The following is a 10,842-nucleotide window of genomic DNA, read 5'->3' as shown; positions in this document are numbered from 1 at the left end:
CTTTCTACTTCAGCTCACAATTGAACATGTGAAACAAATGCTGCATGAGTATCCAGTTACTACACACTGGTTTGCATTGCAGGAATCTCTTGGAGTGCATACACTGGTTTTCTTTTTAAATGAAATTGAATTGCAGTGCAGGTCAACATTTAATGCACTTCTACATAATTTATAATTTAAACTAGAGCAGCCATGGAGGTGATGCTCAAACTACCCCACTTTGAGACAAGTGATGGTAATAGATGCCCTGGGCCTGGATTTAGATCACAGGCCTGTAAGACATTATCTAAGGTGAAGGGTAACGGAACTCCAATTGGTAATCAGCTTCAATAAGAGCCCAACTCAAACGTCAGTACATTATTGCATGGAGCATGGGGAACAAGCAAGGAGAGTTGCAGGTGTACCTACTGATTGGTATGACTGAGATGTGGTGAGATGGCTCTCACATCTGGAATATAGGAATAGACATGTACTCTTTATGAAAGACAAGTGGAGGAGAAGGGAAGGGAGTGTTGCCCTCTACATCAGCCACCAGTTGGAGACCATAGAGCTCAATCTGGGGATTGATGATAAGCTAAGACTGATGATAGCACTTACGGATGAGGGTTAAGGGAAGGCAGGGGAAAGAGACAGCATAGTGAGAGTCTGCCACAGGCAACCAACCAGGAAGGTCAAGTGGATGAACACTTATAAACACATAGTAGCAGCTTCACACTCACATAACATGATCCTCATGAGGGACTTCAACCACTCTGTCATCTGCTGGAGGGACAGTACAGCAGGGCACCAGAAATCAAAGAGGTTCCTGGAAAGCTTTGATGATAACTTCTTTGTCCAAGTAGTACAAGAACTCACAAGAAATGCTATGTTGAACTTTGTCCTGACAAGCAAGGAGGAGCTGGTGAGTAATGGGGGAGTAAAGGGCAGCTTTGCGCTGACCACAAAATGGTGGGGTTCTTGAACCTTAGGGCATCAAAGAGGTTATGCAGCAAGCATACCTCTGCACTTCAGGAGAACAGACCTTGAACTCTTCAGGAAACAGCTTGGCAGAGCAACACGAGATAAAGCCCTGGAATTCTACAGGCATTTCAGTGATAAAAAGACAGCCTGGGAAGACGCAGACCCTCTCCAGAAGGAAAGAGAAGACCTGGTCACAAGGGATATGGAAAAATGACTCAATTACTTTTTTTCAGTCTTCACTAGCCAGACCATGCAAGCTGCAGAAAGCAAAGATAATAAATAGGAGAAGGCAGATCAGCCTACTCTAAGTGAAGATCAGGTTCAAGACCTGAAGGTGCACAAGTCCACAGGACATGATTAGATTAATCTACAGGTCCTGAAAGACCTCGTGAATGAAGTTGCCAAGCTACTATCCATCATACTTGAAACATATATCAGTCTGGTGAAGTTCACACTGACTAGAAAAGGGGAAGCAAAACCCTCATTTTCAAGAAGCGGAAAAAAAAGTAACCATCCAGGCAACTACAGGTCAGTCAGTATCACTTCTGTGCCTGACAAGTTCATGGAGAAGCTTCTCCTGAAAGCTCTGAGGCAAATACAAGTAAAGACAAGGTGATTGGTGGTAACCACTGTTGCTGCACCAAGGGCAAGTCATGCCTGACAAATTCAGTGGCCTTTTATTATAGATTTCTTAAGTGGAGTTATTACTATATCATATAAAAGGTTATGTATATGTTACTGTGTTTAAGTGATAAGTTTGGCTCAGCCTTAAAAGTAGCATACAGAAATCATAAAATTGAATATTTACAGTTCTACTAGCATAGAATTAGGATTATATATATGGTAATACTTAAAACTCATGGATGACGTCAAACTTGATTAAACCTATACTTAGAGTAATGCTCAGCAGAAAAATATTTTCGTTATGTCCAGCAAATCTGTTTCTCATATTTTGTGAATCAAGACTGATAGTGGGCCTAAAGTAAACTTTTTCCACAGTTCACCTACAGAATCAGATGCTGCATCCTATCTACTTTGATGTTTCACATGTAACAGACAGCAATTCCAAGCTAAGTCCCTTCAACACTAGTTTAGGTTTAAGTTGTCAGCTCTTTATCTCTCATGTATCAACACTACAACTATCGGAACAAAAAACTACAATGCCTTGAAACCTAATCTATTTAATAGATGTGTTGAGTATTAATGCAGCCAGTACATACACAAGAAATCTGATCTTATGATTCAGAAGGCCTTTGAAAGCCTGTAAATATGCTAGCAGAGCGCATATATCATTCAGCCACTCTTAACAAGCTTGATCAGAAGAATAGCCTATTTGCAGGAGGGAGACTCCAATCTGTACCCAGACATCTAGTAAACGAAGGTCAAAGCCAGAATAAACATATCCACAAAGTCTTACTATTTAGTCATAACTAATAAAAAAAAGTTGTCATTTATCTTAACCCCAGATTATGTAACAGGTCTTAAAATGCTTGAAGTACTCCATTTGCTCACTAGCAGATATTCAGCACAGACTACTCGATGAAAATGTTTACTCTTTCAGATTAAAGAAAAAGTGAAATATTTACAGTGGCAAGCCTGTTTAAATGAGGGACTACCTAGACTGTGGAGCTCCCAAAGCAGCTACAAGATCTATAATATCTAGTTTTTGGAATAAGAGCAATGGGAAAATTGTTTCAAAAAAAGCAACAGTGGAGCTACTACAGATATCCAACTGGGGACACCATTGTTACTGTGCTTAGGGAAAGGCAATGCAAATAATCAGTTCTAAATTACCCCACAAAAGGTGACACTCACAACACAGTGAAAGAAAGAAAGATTTGCTTACTTGTGCAAAGAATCAGGGCTAACAAAACAACCCAAGAGAAAGAATCTTCAGGTACAGAGCCTTCCTTTGTGACAGCCAGCCCTTAAATGAGGCTTAGGGAGGGGTGGAACCACATTTCATCCATCCAGTCACAGAGGTGAATTGCTTTCACCTGCTCCCAGGGCTGCCTGTGTCCCTTCACCAGGTGCTCAATTATTCGTTCAGGCCTTGACTCAGCAATTCTCTTACACATGATCAGAAACAGAGGAAAAATAAGGCAAAGATCCAATTAAAAAATATTAATTTAATTCAAATGAAGGTTTAAATATCAAATAAAAATGAGTCTAGCTAGATGACAGATCAGATGAAGACTTTAGCAGTAGTAAATAAGAAGATTTCATAGTACAAAAAGACTAGCCACAGAGGGTACCCAAGGGAAGAATGTTCTGCTAAGACAACAGTTGAATAAAGGATAGTTGCAGTAGTAATGGAAATATTACAGAGTTCTGCAGCTACCAGAAACAGTGGGATTGCTCCAGGGACTCCCTGCTAAAAAAAATAGGCATAAACCCATAACTTTAACACTTTTAATTTTTGATTTTCCTGTCATCATATAAATTATGGTGTGCTCTATACACAACTCCCTGGCACTGTCATCATGAAATTGGACATGTGAAGACAGCTTGAGAGCTTCTTGAATATAAGAACTAAACATTATGAGCCTCATTAAATACAACAAATCTTTCTTGAAACTAAGAAAACTAGTTGTTCTGTTTGCCAATAGGAACAATAACACACAGTACTTCAATAGCAGGAAATAAGGCAGGCGTAGTGCTTTGCTGTTGCATTATCATTAACTGCATCTAATGGAGTACTTTACAGAATGGTAAGAACTCTGTTAACTTCCTCTCTACTTGCAAGTACAAATCATCAGAATTTACAAAAAGGCCTGCATATAAAAATCCTGCAATGTTAACCTTAAAGAAAACTGAGGCCAGACTATAGAGATGCAGAAATTACAAATGGCCTGTGAAAAATGCTATTCTTTTACAATACAAGTTGTAGGTAGCAAATGCTAAATTTTCTTACATAAGGCTTTCAAAACACAGGAATTTGTACTGAGTAGATAACGTATTAATTATAACTCAACAAGTAAATCAATTTATTGTCCAACAAAGTAGAGGGTACTTTATCAAAAGTCTATTATGTAATGATGAAATTTACAATTAGCAACTAAATAAAGCAGTACATTTTTCTAACAGTAACAACATATATGGTTGTCTTTTGTGACGCCTGAAAATCCATTCCACATTTTTCTGAGTTCATTTTCTCTTGCACAATAGAATATATCTTATCATTATTGTAAAATATATTTAAAAGACAAGGAATAGCAGAGGCTCACACTGAGACACCCTTCACAAATAGGGAAAACTATGGTAAAACACTGTGGTTTGATGGGATGAGGCAAGTGGGATGAAGCTCAACAAGACGTGCTTGGTCTTGCACTTTGGTCACAGCAACCTCATGCAGTTCTACAGGCTTAGGGCAAAGTGGCTGAATGACTGTGCAGACGAAAAACCTGAGGATGCTGGTCAACACTCAGCTGAATACAAAGCAACAAGATGGCCAAGATGGCCAAGAAAGCCAATTTTATCCAGGCTTGTTCAGATTGGATATTAGGAAAAATTTATTCTCCGTAAGGGTGGTCAAGTGCTGGAGTGGGCTGCTCAGGGAATTGATTGAATTACCATCCTGGAGATGTTCAAGAAACATGGAGTTGTAGTAGTAAGCAACTGGGCAATATTGTTGGTAGGTAAATGGTTGGATTAGACTATCTTGGAGGTGTTTTCCAACCTTAATGATTCTACGATTCTATGAGTCTGTGCACTGAAAAATAACCTGTAGCTCACATTCAAATAGATGAAATTGCAAAGTGATGGGGAATTAAATATTTTGATTGACCATTTTGACAATGGTAATTCACATGTCAGAGCATTCCTGAGATATATACACTTTTACAGCAGAGGACTATGCTCCTAACAAATACTAATCACTTTTCTGAAAGCTTTACACAAGCAAGAAAATAAGAATATCTTTTTCTTCTCATCACATACTGTATTATTTACAAGGCATTAGTGAATTCACAGGAGTAAATGTCCAGAAGTTATTACAAAATAAAGAATCAGCCATGTTGTTTATATGACACAATATGAAGACTTGCACGAAAATTTTAAGCATGGCACTCACATCCAGACTGAGTCAGTGATAAATATCTACAGGTATCACCAACAGGTTGTCAGAAGTACTACTCAGGCCTAATGGTGAGGACATGATTTATCTGAGATATTTTTAATGGGAAATGGCAGAAGTAGTGTACTGTGATACTATCTTTTTAAATTAGTTATGTATAATCATCCAAAAACTTCCATTTGGGAGGGGTGTCTCACGTGAGGCAGAAACTGGCCCAGAGTCTGTAAGACTGGAATATCTGTACATCTCATGGTCAAACAAAATCTCATTAGAGGAGCTCTAGCTGAAACATTACATCCTTGATCTCACTGCATATCTGACAGTCCAACAGCTATGAAGATCATTTAGCAAGTATAGAGAACAGTGGATCACATCCCATGGCCCATGAAGCTGAATTACAAAATATATTGGACTGACTGCGGAGCAAGCAATGATAACTGAAGAGGGAGTGACGAAAATCAAACGCAATCAATGATACTGATCCAAAGCTAAAATCTAAACAAACATCACAAGAACAGATTCTGTGCCTCTTACTCAGCATCAGAAATCTCTAACAAATTTGGTGTGCTTTCCTTTTACAATTACTTCTAACGATGAAAGTAAAGCTATTTAAATAAAATAAGCATTATTTTCCAATTATGATATCTTTGCTGTCTTTGGCAAAACTTGTATATATTCTAGTACGCATTGGTTTAGGTTTTATTGTCTCAAAGTGGTTTTTTTATTTGATAAAATATAAATTTTACATATATGACATACTTTAATCAAATAGGACTCATATTGTTGCAATTGGTCTCTTAATAGGGAAAAAATCAAAAGAGAGTTTTACTTTATTCCTTTAATGTTTTTTGTTTATATAAAGAAGAGAAGGAAGGATGTTCAGGGTTGGAATCAGGAAAGCCAAGACTCAGATAGAATTGAACTTGGCGAGGGATGTGAAAAAAATGAAGAGGGATTCTTTAGATACATTGGGTAGAACAGACAAGCGAAGGGGAGTGCATCTCCCTCTGGTAAACAAAAAAAGGAAAACTGGCCTTCTCAGACATGGAGAAGATTGAGGTACACAATGAGTTCTTTGCCTTAGTCTTCATGGCCAGTCAGATTTCCCACACCTCTCATGTCCCTGAACTTGTAAGCTGGGGCGAGGGGAGCAAAATCCCTCCCACAGTAAGAGCAGAGCAAATCCAAGATCACCTTGTAAGGCTGAATGTGTACGAGTAGCTGGATTTTTCATTCTGATACATTTCATATAAAAATAATATTAAAAAATATAAAAATTATTCTTATTTGCTTGACATAGAAATTCCTTTGATTTTCTTGCAGTAAACTAAAGAAAGAAAGGGAGATCCAATAATTATGCTCTGTTTCAATGTGTTTTTTTTCATATTGTCATTACTCTGTTCAAATAAAACTGATCTATTTTGAAGAGACTTAGAAAATTTATTTTAAAAATTAACAGAGCTGTTAGAATATTTGCTTTCAAGGAACCCAATTAAAAATACCAAAAAAAAAAAAAAAAAAAAAAAAAAAAGTAATAGAAGATAAATATATATAATCTAAATAAAAACAAGTTAGAGGAATAGTTTTGCTGCATATTTATTTACACACTCATACAGGATAAAGATTTTAACTACTTAAAATAATAAATATCTCTATTATTTTATTGACCTACATATTGTTTTATTTCATTTCTATTTCCACATATTATTCTTAAGAAATACGTGCATACTATTTACACACCTATATATTCTCTTTTGTGACAAAAATTTTATAAATCATAACATCAGAAATAAGTATACTTTTTAACTACTGAAGTAAAGTAAGTAAATAGAAAGCACACTTTGAAAGTACCATTCCTAAATTCCATCTTAGCTTTAGTGAATACTTAAGGAATGGGTTCAAGATAGCTAGTATGGACCGTGGTGAAAGGTGATTAATTGAAATTTTTTGTTGATGTTTAGATGTTTCGTATGAACATCATTCATCTTTTTACAGCATGTCTTGTGTGCACATATGGTTTAGATGAATTCTAAGAAAGATAGTGCTAGAAACATATGAAATCTTTATGATATTGCTACTGAGAGAGGAAAATGGTTGAGTTCATCATGTTTTGAAAACAGCTCTGCATACTGAATTTCCTGTTTTTTAGTTCCCTGAAAAGGCTCGTTTCCATCCTGTATCTGCTGGAAATGAGCTGATAAATAAAAGCTAGAGGGGTCAAAAAAGATTTATTTTAAAGACCAGCAATTAGATCAAAGCAGGCAAATATTAAAAAGAAATAAGATTGTTGTAAATCCCAAAGTCTGTTCTCACTTTATATAAAGACACAACTAACAATGTGTACATTGCTATATCTCCCTCTCACAGACATGATCTACATTTTTCTCACTCTGATGGATTTCAAACCCTCATTACCTATCACTTCTTTTTCAAGTAAGGCAATTGTCCACACCTGTTGTTGAAAATGTACCACAGCACAAAGGGCAGAGGCATTTGCAAAAAAAAAAAAAAAGTTTTTATGTTAAAAAATCTTCTGATCAAACTAATGAAAATGCGTTGAAGTGGAGACTAGAATCCAGAATTCTGACTATCTAGGCTAGAGCTCAAATCATTATGAATTATTACAAATGTATACTAGCTCATTTCTTCTGGTATAAAAAGATCTTAAGATATTATCTGCTTATCTTCCACACGTCTGAAGAGGGACACAACAAAGGTGTCATGTCTCCTTCTTAAACAAATAAGAACAGTGCTCTGGCATTTTTATTTTATATGAGTGAAGATAGTTAATTTATGCCATATGTTGTTCTAAAAAAGTAAAGAGAATAAAATTCCACTGTTGTAAATTATAGACTCAATGGGTCAGAATATCTGCTCTGTAGATCCAAACATGAAGTGCATTGGTTAGTTTTTCTTTTTAAATTTCTGGCAGTTGTATAACCCTGAATTCACAGAAAAGGGGAAACATATCAAGTTTTCTCCCTTCCTCCTCAGTGATGATTGTGTCACTCTTCTTGGAAGAACCAGAATCATTAAAAGATCTTGTAAACTATTTCTGACACAGCTAGAGAGAATATAAACTAAATGGCAAGTCCATACAGAATAGTGTCACATATAGCATACTCAGGAAAATTTACCTCATAAATGAACAACTGCACACACAAAGAATTACTTGATATTAAGTAATGTAGGACAGTTCTACTACAGTTCATAGATTTTCCTTCTCTCTCTCACATCTTTTCTGTCCGCATAACACAAAATACTTCCCTGCAAGTTTATTGTCTTGCAGAGAATTGTTGTAACTTCATACCAATTTTTCCTTATTGTTTATTCCTCAGATGTTTAGATCATGCTGCTGTATTTTCATTATTCATAAGGCTGTGTTAGTTACAGACTAACACACATATGACAACAGTATTAATTCAGACACTTTGCAAATAACGGTACAAAGAGACAAAAAGAGAAGTAATATATTCCCAAAGGACTTCAATTTACAAGTAAACATTATGCAGAAGGTATTCAATTGAACCAATTAGAAACTGCTTATCTACTAAACTTAAAGCATATGCTTACATGTTTGGAAGGTTTGATCTTTAGAAGATTTCAAAGAGTTTCGTGTATCAAAAATATATTAAGAAGTTCCCCAAGAATTTTTTTCTGAGGCAAACTAGTCACAGTTCTTCAGGAGAAGAGAATATTCTCTGCTTTATTTTCATATCATTTTCCTTTGGAAACAAATATTTATGGCTGACCCCTGTCACACTGTCACCTGGGAAAAGAATGGTCATTTATTCTTAACTTTGCAAAATTAGGCTGATAACTTCGCCACGTTGGACGAACACAAGTCTGAGTCACAGTTACGATATACTGGGTGTGGTTGCAAATGAAAGAAATACTCTTTACCTTGACAATATCTGTTACATTTTTTAGTGGGGGTGGTAGAGGGAGGAACCTGGATGTTTTTATCTGTGAACAAGTCTGTTCCCAGCAAAATTAAGTGGGTATGCTAATAGAGTAGAATTCTCTACAGATGTTTGGTACCAGGAGCATTGAAGCAAAATCAAACAAATAGTCGACAGAAAATCACAAGAAATCTTGATGAGCTATAGGAAAATCCCTAGAACATATGCAAAAAAATCTGAAAGTCCTTAAGAAATTCAAAAAAAGGATTCTGTTTTCACAACAAACATTTTCCAGCTTCCTAACCCCCAAGCTGCCAAGTGATTCCTAGAATCTACTACTATTCAGTGATGGTTAAATCACACATAAGCAATCAATATTTTTGCTCATCTGTAAATTCCAGCTTACCCACTTAAATCCAGTGCCTGTATGTTTCCAGGTTCAGGATCCCAGGCCCATTGATGAGTCTGATCTGGCAGCAGTTGTCACTCAGACCAGCTCCTGAGGGAGGCTCTGGCCCACAGTGACTCCCAAGCATCAAGTCCTGTCATGGCCCCCCCTAGAGATCTTTGAGGTCTCCTCTCCTCTATGGCCCCAGCAATACAATACAAGGTCATCTCAATGGTGCAGGTCGCACATCAGGTCTGGGTGCTGCAACCAGACCTCGGAAGGAAAGCTCTGAGAGCTGGGGTGGCTGCCTTCACATGCAGGTGACTGCCTGGGGCCATAAAGGATGCTCTTCACTGCCTTTGAGATCTTAAAAACACAGTCTGTTGGCACAAAAACAGCATCAGAAAAGAATCAACAGATCCCAGAGGTATATGAAAACAAAGTAGGTATGAAAAATGGCTTCTGCCTTGAAAGCAAATCAATTTTTTAGAGGAGATTTTCCCTTTTAGGCTTATTTCTTTTTCTTCCCATGGCATTCAGTGAGTGGGATATAATATCAGTGTGGACACCTGCTTTAGACAGTCTCATCAGTAAGTTCTAACAGCAGCTGGCTCACTTGGTGGTGACTACTTATTGTGTTGGGTTTTTCTACTCCAAATAGAGCTATTAATCCACCTAACCTATCTGAAACTGAAATAAATAAATAAAAATAAAAATTACCTACTTTAACATTTGCACTATTGTAGACCTTTGTAATATTAAGGCTGATTTAATTTATTTGGCTAAGCATGTTTGTTTAAGGTACTGAGGAATGTTTGACAGATTTTGCATACGTATCTGAACAGTGCAATCAGAATTAAAGTGCCTTTTAAAAATATTGGAAATATGAAACTGCAATGTAGCCCTGTAAGCGTTGTTGCAAGACTGAAAACATTTATTCTGCTTTAGGGTCTAACAGAGGGAGAGTATGCTGAGATGACACACAGAGCACAAGGCAGGTGTCAGAGTTACAGCTTGTTCTTCCAGATTTCAGAGCACAGGAAGTTCTGAAAGTTTCTCTTTCTTATATTACCATACTAGCATGCTTGTTCTGTGTCTGTTTAGCATTTGGCTCTGTCAGTAAACACCTTTTAGCACAACTCCTAGTGATAAATCACCCTTTGATTCAAAGTGCTTGGGATGCATTTCACTGACTCACATGAAGATAATATTCACCCCATATTGTCAACATAACCCAGAGCAATATCTGCATGCCAAAATTCAGACCTGATGCTTTCCGGCTTAAGTTCTGTAATTTAGTTCCCCTACAAAGCTTCTCACTTCTCACACAAGGATGTATAAAGGCACAGGCAAGAGGAACTTCAGGCTAAGAAGACTTCAGGTCTCTTTCTATTTTTTAAGGTTCTCACAACCAAAAACATTGCCACATACTGCATCAAAATCACAAGTTCTCTTCCTAATCTTTTTCTTTTCAATGACACACACATACTCACATGAAAAAAAAAAAAGAAAAAAAA

At 36.8% G+C, this 10,842-nt stretch overlaps 1 long non-coding RNA gene across 1 annotated transcript; it reads right to left on the bottom strand.

The window, feature by feature from the left end:
• Positions 1-278: 278 nt before the first annotated feature.
• On the bottom strand, positions 279-2,876 carry LOC125692365 (uncharacterized). Its single transcript, XR_007376612.1, has 3 exons — positions 2,807-2,876; positions 999-1,147; positions 279-880 (listed from the first exon to the last, which is right to left on the bottom strand). It is a non-coding gene; the product is annotated as an uncharacterized LOC125692365 (long non-coding RNA).
• Positions 2,877-10,842: the final 7,966 nt, after the last annotated feature.

The sequence above is a fragment of the Lagopus muta genome, chromosome 4, assembly GCF_023343835.1.
Source record: "Lagopus muta isolate bLagMut1 chromosome 4, bLagMut1 primary, whole genome shotgun sequence".
Classification (NCBI taxonomy): Eukaryota; Metazoa; Chordata; class Aves; order Galliformes; family Phasianidae; genus Lagopus; species Lagopus muta.
Note: the sequence above shows the minus strand (reverse complement) of the source record. Positions and strands in the feature narration are given on the sequence as shown.